General features: G+C 33.3%; 1 protein-coding gene across 1 annotated transcript in view; it reads left to right on the plus strand.

The window, feature by feature from the left end:
• The window catches only part of LOC126743605 (alpha-2C adrenergic receptor), a 243,995-nt gene that overhangs the window by 222,977 nt on the left and 839 nt on the right, over window positions 1-20,179 (plus strand). The window lies entirely within an intron of this gene.

Below are 20,179 nucleotides of genomic sequence, written 5' to 3' on the forward strand. Positions count from 1 at the left end.
TTAATTGCAGAAAAAGTAGAGATTATTAAGCTTTTTTTAAAAACAATGAGTGTAGAAATCAGTCGCTAAATTTATTTAATCAACGGCATCCTGAGAAACATCTCTCTTCGAAAATTGTTCGCAAATTGGTTGCAAAGTTTCGCGAAACAGGTTCAGTTCATAACAGAAAGAGGAATATTGAAAATGCATGGTTTCATGAAGCTCTGGCAATTGCAGTATTAGGGGATTTTGTAATGGATAGTACGTTTAGTACAAGACAATTGGCCATTGCAACGGGTGTGTCTCGAATAAGTGTCCAAAGGATATTGAAGAAATACAAGTTCCATGCTTCTAAAATTTGCTTAGTGCAAGAATTGAATGAAGACGACTTTGATCGTCGCTTGCATTTTTGCGAAGTTATGAGTGAGCGAGCGTTAAACAATAATAATTTCATTTTTAATATGTGTTTTTCAGACGACTGTTCTTTCTTCCTAAATGGTTTAGCGAATCGCCACAATTGCCATTAGTGGGCTGACAGCAATCCAAGGATTTTCCACGAAATAGACACACAACACCCCCAGAAGTTAAATATATGGCCTGGTATTTTTGAAAATTCCATTGTGGGCCCTTTTTTCCTCCCTGGAAATTTAACAGGCGATATGTACTTAGATTTGTAACCAAAATGCCATCGACCCAGCTCTAACAAATATTATAAAAGAGGACCGCGCATACAATAAACAGGAATTGATTCCAACAATCCACATCTCTCACTAAAGTACACTAAATAACTATTTAAATGACAAATTTCCAGGAAGCTGGATAGGACGAAGGGGCACAATTAAGTGGCCGCATCGGTCACCCGACTTAAGTTCTTTAGATTTTTTCTTGTTCCACCTTCTACATTAGAAGAGGTGCGAAGAAGAATTATTAACATATGTCGCGAAGTGACACCACCGCAAATCCTTCTAAACGTTCGGCAACGTTTTGAAGATAATTTGTATCACTGCATGAAGGTTGGCGGACAGCACTTCGAGCATTTACTTGATTAACAGGATAAGCATTAAATCGCTTTTTTCATTTTTCGTCACACATTATTGTTTAAATTTCAAAAGCTCATTTTTCTTGAACGAGTGACTCGATTTTTAAAAACTTAGCAGCGTTGTATAGAGAATGACAAGGCCCTTTTAAGGAGGTACCACTTGACTCTCCGTCCCATCTGAAAAAAAAAAGAGGATGTCTTAGGGGTTTAACTTTTTTAAAATGGTTTTTATGTCAAAAGATGTCTCCCTGACAAACATACTTGACGTATTTTTGGATTTTGCCGAGAAAAGTTTTTTTCCATCCTGTAATGCCTTGCGGTACGTTTTCGATGGGCCACCCTGTATATATCATTGGTGACTAGAATTTGTGAAAAGCTCATCAAAATAATGTTTATGAATAAAAAGTTGAGGGTCCGGAAGCATCTAATGCAATGTTATTAGCGCATTATTTTGGATTTTTACAGCTATTTTATTTAAACAATTTGCCTAATGAGAGAAATGTGACTCTCTTTTAGCGACATTGAGTCTAATTTGAATTGTTTTTATGAGATAGTGGGAATGGGAATCGTTCTCTTTATCTCTCTTAGGAAGCTTCGCAGAGGCACATATTGTTTTATACATATTTATATATAACTGGTTTCCTTCTGAGTTGAGAAAAGAGAAAGTTGCATAAATATATCAGATTATCTTAAGTTTGTAAGTGGCGATCCGACGAGTGTAAAAGAAAGAGAGAAGTTTAGAGAATTAAAAGTTATTTTGAAACTGCCTATGTTAGGAGCAGCATTTGGAATTTTGGAATGAATGTCATTGCATCACACTTCACATTTTGTTCAACATATCAGTGAAAATTTCTGTATTTCCCGACGAATGAAAGTATAGTTTTGAAATACCTGTTTTTAAGAATGGGGAAAGGAGTAAGGTCAGAAACTACAGAGGTATCTGCATTTAGTGGTTTAATTCCCAAACTTTTTGATAGCTTGGTAAGTGATCAATTAAGGTGGATGTGCCGAAATTTAGGCAATATGCATCAGCATGATTTTTGTTCTGGTTGATCGACAGTCACAAATTTATTGTTATTATCAAAAGAGGTTAATCAATGCCTTGGATTGCTCAGGATTTTAAATAGGTTGACTCAATTTATAGAATTTTTTTCAAAGGCCTTTGATCGAGGGGTTTGTTTAATTTAGGTTTTGGTGTGGCTACACTCGGGTGGATCGCTAGTTTTATTCTGGGTGATTAGCAGAAATAGGCTCAGGAGTACCTCAAAGAGGACATTGTTCTCCAATTTTCTTTATTTGCAAATACTATATTTAATTGCTTTCAGAACAGTTGTGCTTTGGCTTTCACTGATGACTTTATATTTTAAACAATTTTGACTTTAACTTTAAGCACTTTTGCAGGAAGACTTGGATATACTTGCTGATTGATGTAGGGATAGTAAGTTTAGTCTGAATGTATCAAAGTGTCGAAACTTCAGGTGATATCTCAATCTAGTAGTTATTATAATCTCTTATGGTAATAGGATCATGCAATAATAATTTTTTTAAAGGCCCCATAAAAAAATCTAAGGAGGTCAACTCAGATGATCCTGCGGGCCACTGTACTAGTCCTCTTCGGCCGATTCATCTACCAATTAGCAAGGATATAAGGGTGTTATATTTTCTAACGTTTGTGTCAAAGCATGAACTATCGCATCTTCTAATAACTGTAGAAACAAGTTCCTATAAGGTCCAAGCCAGACATTTAATTTCTCAGGATGTTGAGTATCAACCTCAAGGACTAAATGTGGATTTTTATCAGACCAGTATCAACAATTGTGAATGTTAACAATTCCGTTTAGAAAAAACAAATACCAAGCGGAAAAACAAATTAAATTTGAATTATTTATTATTTGTTCGATATAATCTGGCAATTATATTCGCGTAATTGTTGTACAAGATGAATTTTGTAGGGGAAAATTTATGTATTATTAAAATTCGGCGAATGCTCGTATTGATATGATTGAGATATGCAACATAATAAAATTGCCTGATGCTTAATATTGGGTCCATATTGACGTGACCCAAAACTGCAATTTCAATAGGTTCGTTTCCAACTATCCATCGATTTGGCGTGATTGGTTTTCGGGTTGCAACTGATTCTGTCCTCCTAAACATATTTTCGGTTAACATGTTTATCTGAATTCATTTGACTAAATATCTGAGCTTCAACATTAACACATTAACTGCTTTCGTAATACAGTTTAGAGATACATTTTCTGCAGTTGAATAATTGATTTTAGAATTAAACAAACGTTGTGATAGCGTCTTGTTTCTAAGGAAGGATAAAAATGCAAATTAGTAAGAGCAAGCAGCATTTCATAGCAGAAAAAAAATTAGTAGCTATTTCTTTTTTCTTCAAATGATAGTTAGAATCTATATTATTAGTTTTAAGCATGAAATTTATAAAACATTTTTTTCATGGGGGTGATATTGACTATGTTGAAAAGAAAATTGAGGACCATTAAATTGAGGTGTCTATTAAGATTAAAAATATAATATTTACCCCATGTTCATTTAGGAGATAAAGTTCACTCCTCCGTGAGGGTAGTGACCAAGTTAAAAATAAAGCACACAAGTAACTGTTTTTTTGTTTATTATTTTTTTTGCTATTTTATCCAAAATGGTTGCATACAATTAAAAAAAAGATACCTAGAAAATTTAAAAAATCTAGGAGAATTATAAATTCAAGAGAGAGGTTGGGAAATTCGAGATTCAAAACCTCACTTCAAAAGGTGATAGTTTGCGAGATATAGAATGTTGAAGTTACAATTTGAGTTTCTATTTTTCCCTATTGAAAAACCTTTCAGATTTTGGCATACAAATCGGTATAGGAAGGTTTTCTAGTTTGAGAAAAAAAATGGCTCTGGTACTTTATGGCCCTAAATCCTTCTTTAAAATTGGAACACATTTACACCGTTTTTGTGATATAAAATCTTAAGAGCACTTAAAAAAATAGGGATTTGCAAATTTTCAGAAAATTTGACGCACACCTGTAGTTGCGGCTTTTAGGGCAAATGTTTATAGGAAAAAAGTCTTATTTACCCGTCAATAATACGCTCCTAAAATACTTGCACCGAATTTTGTAACACCCTGTATATAACATAATAATCAACTTGCTTTGGATAAGTTCTATTTTAACAATAACAAATAAGAATGGCCACAAATAGAAGAATAAAAGAAAATACTAACAACGAAATTTGCTTAAAGTAGGCACCACCTTACTGCGCTCTCCAATGCATTTGGATGCTATTTTTCTTTTCCTGACTATGGTGGAAAATTCTTTATCAAAGATCACGTTCAGTTTCTAATAGCGTAAACGCATTTTAAACCAGTACCTAAGTACCTAAACACACTTAAATAAATGACTCTTTTACTATTGATCCGATTGTGTTGAAATTCGGTATTTGGAGTTTATTTAAAATGCAATTATTACATTTTAACAGATATTTGACTTATAAAACATTATATTAACATACAACGCGGCTATATAAATACATTATGATTCTTTGAAGCATGATACCCCAACAACGGGTCCTCTCTTTCCTTGGCATATAAACGTTGGCCCCCCGACTGACCAGACTTGACACCTGATAATTTTTGATTTTTCTGAATAATTTCTTTATGGCGCTTCTCATACAAGACTTAAAGGTTCCAAACTGGTCCCTACGGACCAAATTTGTTAAAAAATGTTAATAAATATCTCGTTACGACAAAACCGATGTAGAAATTCTATTACTATCGGCCTGGGACTTTTTTAGGGTAACAGATTAATAAATAACATGTATTTATGTCAATATTTACTTTCTCAGGAAACAATGTTATTGCTGCATCATAAAGTTTAGCGACTTCTCTTCTTAGATCCCATAAATTACCACACAAAATTAGTTATTTTTCCTTCCTATATTATGAATCGGCCCCTGGACTTCAAAGAAGAAAGTCGGAAATAAGTTCTTGCAAGGAATTATGCTTAATAGTCCAAAAATTTTGAATTTTACTCTCGAAAATCTCCACAACGTTGTCATCGAATTGATTTTGGTTGCCTATTCGTGGCTGTGTTGTTTTCATTTTCGATAATTTAGCTTAGACATTTTGAACATCTTTGAGGCTTCTGGTAGCCACTCTTGCACAATTTTTGTTTTACAGGCCGCATGTTGCCATATAATATCATAATAATATATTATGTGTAATTAGTTTGTGGCACTTAGTTTAGAACTTTACTGAATATCTCTTATTTATTCTCTTCATCTTCAGGCAACCCCTGTAAAGAAATATGATTTCTTTAGGCATGTATAAAGGAATTTTTATAGAAGAAATTATTTTATAAAGAATTTTTATAAATCTTATATACCGATTTTAGGAACTCTACTGACAGAGTTCCTGGCTGAACTTTACAGGCTGATTCCTTAGGAAATTCAATGCTTAGAATAAGCTTAGCTGCAAACCTTAGCATAGGCGGTGTAATCGAATTCACTATCTTCCAGCCAATGATATCAAATTGATTTTCCAATTTCTCGAACAATATATATTTTTCTTATTCTACTAATTTTTTTGAATGTGTTGTGTTTTGTAACAACTAAAAACTCTACTCTTCAAAAATTTCTTTTATTTGCTAACTAATAATATACCGCGTGACAGAAAAAAGGGAACATTTAATAACTTTTTTACTCTTTAAGATAAACAAATAAAATTTGGTATATCGATGGAATAGTTATAAAAGCATCTTTTGACATATTCTATGCTTTTCCACCACTTCCGGTTTAACAGGAAGTGACACTAACTTTCTTATTTTAAATGGGATACTTGGTATATTATTACGTATTTTGATAGAAAATAATATTCTAAAAACAATAATATTGCATTTTCCACTTTTTGTTTTATATCATAGAAAAAATCACTTTTTAAAATATTAAAATAGGGTGCCACGAATGCGTTGAAAGTTTTAATTTTTAATCAAGTAATCACGGAAAAATAGTTTTCGTTACAATTTATGACTTAAATCTTTCACACGCCTTGAAAAGTAAAAAAGGTATTAAGTGTTCCCTTTTGTCTGCGTCACCCGGTATACTTTGAGACTAATCACCAAACTTTTCAAAACAAAAAAAAAGTTTAACAAAAAAGTTAATGAAAAAAAAGCAACTTGGCAACATAAAATACATACATATAATAAAACATATAATAAAAATAATAAAACATACTCATATGTTTACAATGCAAGCAACCACTGTTGCCATTTTGTGACGTCTTGCTAGATATTTCTGCGTGTGTGTATAATAAGGTCGATAATTTTTTGTCCAGATATTAACAACGAATAACTAAATCGATTTGTGATGGTTACAAACTAAGGTTCTTTTATGAAAATTATTTAAAAAGTCAAGTAATACAGTATTGCGAACTATTGCAAAATTTCTTGAATATTTAGAAAAACGCTCTCTAGCCTTAGAGAATATTTGTGATAAAGACAATGTTGCTAAAGACAATATCTTTCGTGAGAGCAATCTACCGTAATATAATATAATATCTACGTAAGGATTTTCTCCTTATTTCAGCTAAGTATCAAATATATAATGCGTATATTATTTTGTCTGTACTAAGTATAATGATATTACTGGCGCTTACTCATTTTCTTCTAATCCCCTCTCGATCTTCTGGGTTATTCATAAATTTACAACAAAATCACATTTATTCATCCCCAAATCTAACATGTCATCTCTCTGCTAACACTTCTTAATAAACCTTACATACGGCCAAATTCAATACGGTACGGTGGGGGAAGAGAAGAGGAGGGGTGCAATGAAGAGAACTCATGTCGGCAAGCAAAATTTAAAAGCGGTACGGTTAAATATGACAGTAAATAAACGAATCAGATACAGACCAGAGATAATAAAGCATGAAACAAAATTGTTTAAAATGTGAAAAACAACTTTGTTTAAAATGTCTGTAGACACGGTCTTAATTATGTAGGTAGAAGATCGCAATGTTGTCAGGTTGGGAATAACGGAATAATATCCAATGCAGGGTGCTATCTCGTAACGGTCCGACGTAGCCCTCTAGTATCTTGTGAATATCAGGAATAGGAAAAAGGGATTTGCCTACCTTCTTACCTACCATACTTACATGCTGGCAACTGCGGCGGAGTGAAGTAGCTGGCGGCGGCGAAGCGATGTACGGTACTATGGGGCTTACCCGTAGCCGATCGAGAGTTCTAGCCGTGACACTGGTTTCGTGGCGTCAAAATTGAAGCCGAGATTTGGTGGCGCACGCCGTACAGTGGAACGACTAAAGCCCTGGTTTCCTCAAAAGCGGTACCGATAAGTTGCGGCCGCAATAATGCGTTGAATGACGACAGATTGCGGTGGAAAAATCAGGGTTATTAATTGCGGCAAATAATTGTGTAAACTCAGAAAGCGTCGCCAGTACCGTTTTGCGTTAAAAACAATCGACATGGATGATCTCGATGTTGCTCTTTTGGTAGTGTTAAATGGAGAGGAATTAGATGAAGAGATACATAGAAGGAGTAAATCTGACCCTTTTAAGAAAAGAACTACAGAGGGTGCTTACAAAATTTTGATCTGTCGCCATCTATATACTAACGAAAATTAGTTCAGGGAATATTTTCGTTTGACACCAGTCTTATTTGATTATATCTTGGGATATATAAAAGATGATCTTTCTTCAAAACCAACAAATCGTGTTCAAAATCCATTGACTCCTAAGCAAAAATTATGCCTGCTTCTAAGGTATGTATTTCATTAATACTAACTACATCAAACACAAATACAGTAAAGTAAAGTAGCATGTATGTTTTGGTAAATACACATGTTTTGATAAATTTACAAATTTATAAAATACTCTTGGCTGGGCTCCGCCAATACTAAAGTAGCGGATGCTCCTATTGGTGTTACAGAATCATCGGAAACAAATGTACTGTATGATGTTGAGCTACCTGCTGATAATGGTCTACGCCCATAGTCAGCACTTGGCAATGGTGATAGATGTTCTATCTCTGCATTTCCAACTAAATTTCCAATTTGCATTCGAAGCCTAGCCTGAACGATTTTTGGCAGCTTGCTAGTTATTTTTGCTATGGATGCAAAGAATAAATCATTTTCATCCTGCTTTTCCATTTTGTTTTGATCTTGCCTTTCAGCTATTTGTCTTAATATCTTCAAACGTTCATCAGCAGGTGTGTATGTAGTTGAACATTTACGTTTAGTAACTTTTGGAGTTTTCTCAGTTTCAGCTCCATTTTCTGGAATATCTAAAATATTGCTACTAGTGTCGTCTACAGTAAGTAATTCAGACTGTTGTTGCTCTATGTTGTTGCTCTCTTTACTGCAATGAGCCGTGCTATTTTTTACACTCTCCTGAGATTCAGAATTTTCTATGTTGCTGAGAGTGCTGAAAATATAATAAAGTTGGTATTATCAGCAAAATAAGGTAACATAAATTTACCTTCTCTTGCCTGAAGAGATACTATCTAAAAATGACAGCTGCTCAGATCTTTTCTTTGCTGCTTCCCCAGACGAACCCGTGCTAGGTTTGCCTCGTCTCTTTATGTAATAATCTCTTACATATCCCCATCTCTTGCTGCAGTCATTATCTATAAATATAAAAATAAAAACGAGACAAGTGTTCTAAATTACTACATGTTATTTTTTTAGGTTTTTGGCTACAGGAGAATCATTTCGATCCTTGGCATTTCAGTTTAGAATATGCCATTCGTGGATTAGTGTAATAATAAGGCAGGTTGCTGAATCCATTGTTACAAGAATGCTTACTTTGGTAATGCCACAACCAACAGAGGATTGAACATTTCCTCCATTCCTCCAACCTTTTCTACGAAATTCAGATCTCTTTGGGATTTTCCGAACTGTGTTGGAGCAATTGATGGTAAGCACATTCGGATAAAGGCTCCAAGGCTTCAAAATAGTGGATCCACTTTCTTCAACTACAAGGACTTTCATTCTGTAGTGATGTTGGCACTTGTAGATGCAGATAATAAATTTGTTGCAGTAGACATAGGATCGTACGGCAGAGAAGGAGATACAGGTAAAATGCAAACAAGGAATATAATTTATAATCTTTCTAATAAAATAAATTTCATTTTAGGCATATATTTAAAAAGTAGATTTGGAAAAAAAATTCTGAAAAAAGAATTTAATATTCCACCGCCACAACCATTGCCTGGCATGAATATGCTGGTGCTCATGTTATTCTCGGCGATGAGGCATTTGCTCTTCATGAGCATCTCATGAAACCATATCCACGAAATCAATCAGTATCTGATAAAACTAAAGCAATCTATAATTACCGACTTTCCCGAGCTCGCAGGACAACTGAAAATACCTTTGGCATTCTTTGTGCATTTTTTCGGATATTTTTTCAGCCAATTACTACGCGTCCGGAAACCACGGATAAACTTATAATGTGTGCCTGTATTTTATATAATCTTCTGCAAGAAGCAAATATTCTTCCGACAGTGACTAAGAGGACAGAGAAATACTCACTTCCTACAGAAAATTTACTTCCACTAATTCACAACAACGTACGCGGGGCAAATATACCAGTTCAATTTCGTGAGACATTTAAAACGTATTTTAATGGACCCGGTGCTGTAGCATGGCAGGAACAGCATTACCGAGAAAACTAAATCAATCACAACAATGTAATATATTAAAAATATACATATATTTTTTATGGTAATGAGAAGTTGTATTATTGTATTACCCGTTATTTGTAGTATATGGGCTATTTCCGTCCATAAACTCTGTTTTAATTGGGTTTTTCTGTAATCTTTACATTGAACATTATATAAACATTCATGATTTCTAACAAAATCTATCAATATTTCATCCTGCTCACTTGTCCATTCATGGTGTTTTATACCAGAACACATTACGCTAAAAAAAAACACTATTATATAACGTTAACTTTGTAATATAATTTTATCAGTTTTATAATAAAAAAATAAACGAAATCACAACAAGTCACAACACATCAACACAGTAATAAATCGTCAACGAACTGTTTCTCGCCGCAATGGCTGCCGCATTCATTATGCCGGTACAGTCATATTGCGTTGCGGCGACCACCAACGCATCCTTAAAAACCATTGCTAATGATGTGCATAGTACAGTTTTCTATGACGTCATTCAACGCATTATTGCGGCCGCAATTTATCGGTACCGCTTTTGAGGAAACCAGGGCTTAAGTGGAGATACCGCGGGACCTAATATTTTACATTTTACAAGATAATATATTTTTTTTATTATTACGTATTTTTAGATATATGATAAATGTTTTAAATATTTTTTATTATTTATTTTATTGAAAAAATATACATAAACGGTGTTTCAAATTCGTCTACCCTCAAAATACGAAAATGGATAATTTACCCCAAAGTTGCACATTATTTACTTGTAAAAGAATGTGCCATATAAAAAAATATATATATTACTTTTTTATGTGGTTTTGAAGATTATTGAAAAAAAAAAGAAATTTTCAAAAACTTATTCTTAACACTTTTGTGTTATCTTGGTTGCTATGGGAAAGTTTTTGCATTGCTGTATTACTTTTTCGTAAAAATGTTAATGCCGAAAACAAAATAAAGTAGGTACCTACGCCAAATTTTTGTTGCTTATTTAAAAAATCGAAAATTTGAATGATTCCGAAGATAATCAAAAAAAAAAACAAAAAAAAAATTAAAATCCATTTTAATTTTTTCTGATCTTAATGCAGCAAGAGGTAGGCATTATTCTAAATAAAATTAAGATTGTAAAATGTAAGTTAAAAATAAAATTGTTAATTTACCCACCTAATTTAAATACCGAATTTTTATTCTTTTTAAAACTCAAAGCGAGTATCAAAATAGTTTGGTAGTTAAAAATTTTAAATGCGTAATCTTACTATAAACTACAATAATAACTGCAGTAAAATATTATTTCGAATCAACGCAAAATATGTGCCCCAGCGCGGAATTGCCATCGCGATGCGGTCGTCGCCTCGCATGATTTCGGCTTCTGTTGTAGGTATCGATGGAAGCGGGGATAAGTGTCCAGGCTAGAACTATCGATCGGCTACGGCTTAGCTCGGTCGGATTTCTCGAGTGGTGGCGGACTGCCTACTGCCGGTCATGCGCGGTACTCTAACAGTAGTGGTGGTACGGACACAAACGGTGCTGAGGTATTAAACGCGATGAGAAATTAATAATTAATCCGGTCGCGCGTTTATTACCAAAATAGAAACTTTCCTAAATTTATTGGGCAAAGCTTAGTTGTCAATATGAATTTTGAAAATTAATAATCTATGTTGGAAAAAGAACCGAGTAATTCTATAGATAAATAAGAGAATTACAATTAATTTAGTAACTTCGTTACATAAGATATTTCATTCCGGTGTGGGGCACATATTCCAACATTAATTTTCAAGAAGTCAAAATGTTGTAAAATAAAATACTTAATCATCTTCGATCTTGACTACCTTATGCACACCAATGATTTGTTTGAAATGCTAAAAATACAGCCCATTGAAAAGATTTACGAGTTGGAGCAGGCAAAATTAAGCTACAAAAGTCCAATCATACTATTGTATACTCAAATGACATACATTCATATCAACTAAGAAATAAAAATGCTAGAACTAACATAGCTCTAAGAAATCCTATAGATGAAGCTTCACAGATATTTAATTTTTTGCCTTCCGAAATAAAACTGGAGAATTCTTACTACAGATTTATTAAGAAACTTGAGATTGTTGTTAGTCAATGTTAAAATTCTTGTTTGTTTTCTGTTTGTTTAGGTATTATTTAATTTTATGTAATGATTATAAAACAAGACTACACGTAATAGAAACGTATCATCCATTTTTTTTTCTCTAAGAGACCAAACGAAAACAAAACAAAGGTAAAAACACAAAGTCACGGTCTCATCAAATCCATATAATTTTTTTTTTAAAGCTACACGTGTTTCGCTCCTATCGGAGCATCATCAGGCCTACATTAAGATATTTTTCACAAAAAGAACGCTTATAAAACTCATTACCTAGACCTACACAGATCACATTACAACAAACAACAAAAGAAAAGCTAGGTTAAGTTACCAATTCCCACCATAGATAAAAATATATGCTTAAAAAAATAAAAAAGTAAAATGTTACCAGTGGGGAACGATCCAGCAACCTTTAGATTCACAGGCGCGCGTCTAACCCATAGGCCACCAAGTAACATAATCAAAAATGGGAAACAATCCGAACTATACTAATATGTGTGAATATAAGTAAATAATCTTAAGAATAAAAATATCGAAAAAGAAAAAAAGAAGAAAAGACTTTTTAAGAGAGGTTGTTATAAATGAGGTGAGTTTCAAACGTGAAAATATCGTTCACACATACAAGGACAGGGCTCTTCTTAGCTTTAGTTATATTTCCATTTTTTCTAACAAATCCAGTTTTTTGCCTTTTGAGCACTCATACAAAATATCCGCTCCCTGAGTTAAATATCTTAATGTATTTTTTAGGCCTGATGATGCTCCGATAGGAGCGAAACACGTGTAGCTTTTAAAAAATTATATGGATTTGATGAGACCGTGACTTTGTGTTTTTACCTTTGTTTTGAAGACTACACGTGTTGTGGTTTAGTTATTACTGAAACTCTTGTACCAATGCTATAAATGCATTGTTTAAGAGTTTATCATTCATATTAGCTTTCAAAAAATGTATTTAACTTTAATAATAATTGTTATATCTTTTATGTAACTGATTGCTTAAATAAATAATGTTTTCAAAAAAAAATATAAGTTTGACAAAGGGCGGAACTTCAGAAAAAGGGAAAGAAGTTTTTTTTTTCCGAAAAAGAAAGAAGGGAAAACCTTTTGTTGAGACTCATATTAAAAAAATGCTTGGATGTCTTATAGTTCAAAACGGCACTCAATAAACGAATGATTTATATTCAGGGACTTAAGGAGAAAAGGAACTTTATACAAGGTCACAGGTTGTGTTACGATTGTTAAGGTATAAATCATAAAGTGAAGTAATGTAAATCAATAAGTTGTAGTATTTGCAAGGCACAAACACACATGATAATTTTCACAAAGCTTAATTTTAAAAATATGACAGAAAGAAGTCAGAGGATTTCTCAAGGGCAAAGTACTAGAGATTCGAATCAAGGTTGCATCCAAAGTTAACACATATACGAGATAACAACAGTAATGGGGGTGTGAATTTGACATTTTGTTAACGAAGTCTTCAGTCGAGGGTTTGGCAACTGTCATGTTTTGTGAGCAACAGCACTGGCTCATTTTTATGTAAGATATGGTACTGTAGTTAAAGCGCGAGCTAAAAAAGCGTCTTCTAAAAAATTGAATATACAAACCTGTAAACAAATATTAAATGGTAGAAGGTGTTGGAGCTAGTGTTACTCGAGTAAACGAATGGGATAATAGCAAATAGATTGGCACTAGTATTATGTGTTGGAAACTGTGACATGTCCTTTACCATATGAAAAATGAAAGGATTGGATAAAACTTTTTGAGAATATATATTTTTAAATCGATTTTAGATGATTGCAAAGCTGAGATAAATAATAACGCCAGAAAAAAATAAAATTGATTTTTTAAAAGTACTTTCAAAAGGCATCAAATAAACCAAAGGTGCCTTGATGTGCCATAATTTTACTTGCGAAACATCCGCTTAAGAGAATAATGTAGATCGTCTAATTTAAATAAGGTAATAAGGTGTGCAAAACAATTTTTAAACGAAGATTGCAAAGAGCAATAAACGAAAGTTTTTTTGATAAAAAATTATTAATCTTGAATTTTTGTCAGTAATATTTAGAAGTGCAACTGTTGTACTATGATTAGCTCTAAAGCCCGATTAATGCATAGGAAAAAAGCTATTTGTATTAAAGTAATCAGTGATCTGAACATGAAACTCTTTCCAGAAGCAGACTAAAATCATCATAGAATAAGATCATCATCATCATCATCTTAGATCATGTTTTTTAGGCAGTGGGGTAACAAGAGATTCTTTCCAGCAATTTAGGAAATGACCATGTTCGAGACAACTATTGACAATATGAGTTATATACAGGGTGTTCATTTGAAAACTTCCCACCACGGATTTATCGAAAACCACTATTTAAAAAAAAAACGCCGAAATACGTCAAAAGGTTTGTCAAGGGGGACAACTTTCTAACCTAAAATTACTTCACCCCCCTCTGCGCCCCAGGGTCATCCCCTTAACAATTTTAAATGGAAAGGGGTATCGAGTAATAGCTTGTTTAAAAGGTCTTTCGAAGTCTTTTATTTTGACGTTTGATTTTTTTAAATCGGTCAATTCGTTTTCGCGAAAATTGGAAAAATCTTTGTTTATCTTAATTTGTTCAGATAGAAAACAAAAACATGAAAATATCAGTTTTTATTTCAAAAAGTTCAAAATGTTGCCCGTTAGGGTTTGCCAAATCTACAATTCGTTTATAATTTAAAACGGAAACTACCAACATAAACAGCAATTCCGAAGATTAGACGTGGAAAAAACTAAATAACAACCTGAATTTTTTTCCGCATTCTTTTCATCAACACAGATATCCTGGGCGAACTGTATTTATTGTTATACCTGCTTAGTTATTTATAGTTGCTAAGGAAAATAAAGAATTTATTTTGCCGTCAGTTACATTTGTGACAGTCTTGGAACAGTGAAAATTTATTTGTTGAATTGAAGATTTTACTTCCAAAATGGTTTACACACTAGCCGAAAGAGTGGAAATTATTCTAATTTATGGTGCCCAAAATCAATGTACTCGGCAAACTGCCGTCACGTTTAACGCCAGACATCCGGAGAAGATAACTTCGCATAGGTATGTTTTGGACCTTATTACTAAGTTTACTAAAACTGGATTTCTTGCAAATAAAAAACGTGATCATCGGCGAATTTTGGATGAAGCCGCTCAAGTTGAAGTTTTGGTTTTGGAATAAATCCTAATACTTCATTACGCAAAATTGTTGCTGCCACTGGTATTTCATTAGGCTCTGTTCACACAGTTACCAAACTTCATAAATTTCATCCATTAAAAATGAATATATTGCAAGAGTTAACCGAAGACGATTTCGATAGGCGAGTTGCGTTTTGTGAAAAAATGACTGAAGCGATTAATGATAATACTATTCATGTAAAGAATATCTGCTTCAGCGATGAATGCACATTTTATCTACATGGATTTGTTAATAAGCATAACTGTAGATATTGGAGCAATGAAAATCCACATGCATTTGTAGAAGGGTATACCCAGTACCCTCAAAAAAATTAATGTATGGGAAGGCATTTTAGGAAATAAAGTGATTGGGCCATTATTTATTAACGGAAATTTAAATGGAGACATTTATTTCGATATGTTGGAAAATACCATCAATCCGCTTATCACTGAATCCATTGCAAACCAAATCGATTATGATGGAAACCCTATACTTGATGAGGTTGAAATATATTTCCAGCAAGACGGCGCTCCTCCTCACTATGTTCTTCCCGGTCGGCAATGGATAGACGACGAGTTTCCAGATAAATGGATAGGGCGAAGGGGGCCTATAGAATGGCCTGCTAGATCTCCTGATATAACGCCGTTAGACTTTTTTCTGTGGGGTCATTTGAAATCTATTGTGTTTACTCCCCAACCTGAAAGTTTGGATGAACTTCGTCAACGCATCATCGACAGCTGCCATGATATCCCACAACATGTTTTTGAAAATGTCCGTCAGGAATTTGAACATCGCCTATATTATTGTTTGGCCAAAAACGGGCAACATTTTGAACACTTATTGAAATAAAAACTGATATTTTCATATTTTTGTTTTCTATCTGAACAAATTAAGATAAACAAAGATTTTTCTAAATTTCTCAAAAACGAATCGACCGATTTAAAAAAATCAAACGTCAAAATAAAAGACTTCGAAAGACCTTTTAAACAAGCTATTACTCGATACCCCTTGCCATTTAAAATTTTTAAGAGGATGACCCTGGGGGGCAGAGGGTGAATGGGGGAGAAGTAATTTTAGGTTAGAAAGTTGTCCCCCTTGACAAACCTTTTGACGTATTTCGGTGTTTTTTTTAAACAATGGTTTTCGATAAATCCGTGGTGGGAAGTTTTCAAATGAACACCCTGTATAATATTATTACATGCAACTATATTTGTAGGAACATAAACATTGAGATCTCTTAAAATTTGGCAAACTTTTCGTTGATCCTTTTGGGCCTCCAAATATTGCAAATAAGCCAACTTTTCCGTACGTAAGTTTAGTTTTTTCGAAATGAAACTATACGACGAAACTATAGGATGAAACTAAACGATTCCATAATGTCCAAAATTTTCTGTAGAGTTGTTTAATTTACATCTGAGCCTAGCCTTGTCTGCCCTCTCCCCTGCCTACCTTTTTGTATAACTCAACCATGGTGCATAAGGATTAGTCACTCTAATGGACCTTACGGGAGCATGCTTTTCAAATAACTACTTTATATTATGAGTCAGATACTTAACTTCACTATCTATATCATGAAGGTAGAAAAATTCATCCCACCATACTTTAGACTGAAAGTCGAGTAAAAATTCAGGTTTATCGAAATGCTTAACATCCCTTATAGTAAAAAATTTTTCAGTTTTTATTTCAGTTTTTTTAAATTTTATTTCAGTTATTATACATGATATGTTTATATAGCAAAATGTTAATAGGTGATCACTTACCCCATTTAAATCTAATGTCCCAATTGTAGTTATAATATTTTTATCGTTAATAAAAATTGGGTTTAGCAAAGTGGCTGTTGTATCAGTCAGACGAGTTGGTTCATCAATTACCTGACAAAAGTCAAAGCTATCAACTAATTTGCTGACTTGGTTTTAAATATTTATCATATTGATGCTTAAATCACCAAAAACTAGAACATACTCATCTATAGGCAAAATTTCAGGTAATATTCTATCCAGGATATTTACACATTCTAATACATTATTACCTACTGCTATGGATAACTTCTGGTTTATTCTAATACGTACCCAATAATGTTCAAAACCCTCTATTGCTATTAAATTCATAAAGCTTAAACTCTCACATTTTATTGAGCTTTTTATGTAGGTCTACGCCTCCACCTCTACCTCTACTACGATCTTCTCTACAAAATTTGTATCGAGCAATACCAACAACATCTGACAAACACTGATCCAAGATTCAAGTGTCCAAAGCTAAGCACATATTTTTTTATTTGCTTAAACACCCGTGCCCTTGACAAAGCTATATTAACTTTTTTCTTCCTTAGTAATAAGTTATGAGTTTTTGGATCTACCTCTAGAATTAAATCTAAGTTTTTATATTTTATTTTTACTTTTTTTCACAATTTTCATGAAAAAACAAGCATGCTCTTGTATGGCATTCCAACAAACAATCTGATCCACTATGTCGGTGTCACTATCATCCATGGATATGTCTGTGGGTTTTTTGTTGATAATCATTAATCTTAAGCTTTGTTTTTTTTTTAAACTGATTGATGATTACCTGGTTAAGAGTTCCATTAATAAAATAAAGACCCAAAATTCGATTTTTCGAAACATTTAGGTTAAATCAAACTGGTGGTCGAATTTCCCGAAATTGTCGGGAATTATTTTAGGTTCAAATCGTTCATTTTATTTCTGTTAAAAATGCCACAGTTTGAAAATATATTTTCGTCGGTCCATATCATATTCTCCAGAAAATTGGGAAAACTAAAAAGAAAAATGGGGGAAAATTAATCAGTACTTTTTTGAGCTAGCCAGTTACAAAAATAAATACGTCTTTCGGTAGCATGAGTATGGAGTCTGTAAGCTTAATAAATTTTGAATGTTAGAAAAGTTTAGGATTTTCCCACTGGCTGCCAAATAAAAAAACGACTTTTAAACGACGCCCCAACTTTTTTTAAGCAGGTAATAATAATAATAATAATAATAATAATAATAATAATAATAATAATAATAATAATAATAATAATAATAATAATAATAATAATAATAATAATAATAATAATAATCATAGTGCTTATCGGTACTAAATATACATGACAGACTTGTATTTTTTTTACATTATACTTACACTATTTTACACATTACACTTATCAAGACACATTTTATCAAAATGCAACATGAAGGTTGACTAACATAGAACTGATCTACATGATGAAAAAAGAAAATACATATTTAAGGTATCATAGTTCGAATACTTTTGAGTTTTGAGAGTACTTATTTATTGAGCGCCCCCATGTACTCCCGAATAGCGTAGAAGGCATTTCCTATCAGATAAAGCTTGACAGTCTTTTTAAATTTTTTCGTAGGTGAGTTTTTTACATTCGTTGGTAAAGTGTTATATAATGCAGTATCTGGTGAAATCTTTCTTGACATTCAAGTCTATACCTATATGGCCGCAGAAGCGATGCAGAGCTTGTTGGATACTGATGATAGTCCGAGTTGGATTTATACTTATTTTTATTTGTATGTATAAGGCTTAATTGAAGATAAATATATAAGCAGGGTAGAGTTAAAATCCCTAAATCTATAAAAAGTAGCCTGCAATGGTCTCGGTAGCCTGCACCGCTCATTATTCTTACCATCTTTTTTTGCAATATAAAGATATTTAATGCTTTAGCTGAGTTGCCCCAAAGTTCCAGTCCATATCGCCTATGAGAATCAAAAATAGCATAATGTGCACTGACTAACTTTATTCTGTCCAAAATATTTTAAAAATTTCCTACTACAAAGATACCTCTGGACAGTTTTTTCTTCAAAACAGATATGTGTGTGCGCTAACTCAATCTCTCATCCAAAGAAGCTTGAAAGATTTTCCAGATATCACTTGACTGTTACTTGAGAATATAAGTTGTTAAGTTTTTTATTTAATTTTAAGTTATTGTTTGTAAACCAGGACTCAGCGGTCTGTAATATTTTTTCGCTATATGTCAGAGCATTTAGCTCCTTGTTTTCATATTTAAGTATAGTATTGTCTGCATATTGCATGCATCTATCTGGAAAGATCAAACTATACAAATCATTCACATATATGATGAACAACAACGACCCCAATTTTGAGCCTTGAGGCACGCCGCTGGTAATACTACTGTAGTCAGATTGTTTTCCAATAAAATCTACATATTGATTGCGACCTGATATATAAGATGCGAACAAATTCCAAGGACAGCCCCTTATAACGTAACGGTTCAAATTTTTCTTTTACTGAGGTCAAACAAAGTTATTCCAACCTGCTTCCCCTCCTCAAGGCCCTCGACCATATCTGCCACAACATCCAGGACTGCTCTAATAGTAGATTGGCCAGTTCTAAAGCCAAATTGTTCCTCATACATCATTTTATTGTCAAAAAAATTTAATAAGTCTATTTTTAATATTACTTCGAATATTTTACACAAAACTGGTATAATTGAAATAGGCCTATAATCACTACAATTGTTCTGGTCTCTATTTTTTAAGATAGAAACAACTTTTGTTTTTTTGAAGGAATCTGGAAAGGTTCCAGAGCAAACACACAAATTAAAAAGGTATGTCAGTGGTCTGACAAGAAATACTTTACAAGACTTTATTATTTTGCTGCTGATATTATAGACGTTCATAGAACGAGTTAATTTCATACAATCCATAGAGAAAGTACGAAGGAGAGAGTGTCCGAATGATAGGCAATATTTGTCACATGGTTCAAAACCTCTGCGCATCTAGTCGCGCATAGCGCGACAGTCGCGGAGGAACTAAATTCCGGAAAAGCCCGAGGCCAGCTCGTGCCTCGTGGCTTCGTGCGTGCTTTTGCCTTGCCTTTATGCCTTTTTCTTTTCCTTTAACTTTTTACTACTTTCCTTTCTTGGTCGTTGACGCCATTTTTGTGCTGCTTTTTATTAGTGAATTTTGCATTTATTTGGATATTACAGTTGTTGAGTTGGCGGTAGCGGTAAATTTGGATAATTTAGAAAAGTAGCATATAAAAAGTAGCACAAAAATGGCGTCAACGACCAATAAAGGAAAGTAGTAAAAAGTTAAAGGAAAAGAAAAAGGCATAAAGGCAAGGCAAAAGCACGCACGAAGCACGTTGTTAACGTTGAGATCACTAACAAGGC

Source organism: Anthonomus grandis, chromosome 1, assembly GCF_022605725.1.
Source record: "Anthonomus grandis grandis chromosome 1, icAntGran1.3, whole genome shotgun sequence".
In the NCBI taxonomy this organism is placed as follows: Eukaryota; Metazoa; Arthropoda; class Insecta; order Coleoptera; family Curculionidae; genus Anthonomus; species Anthonomus grandis.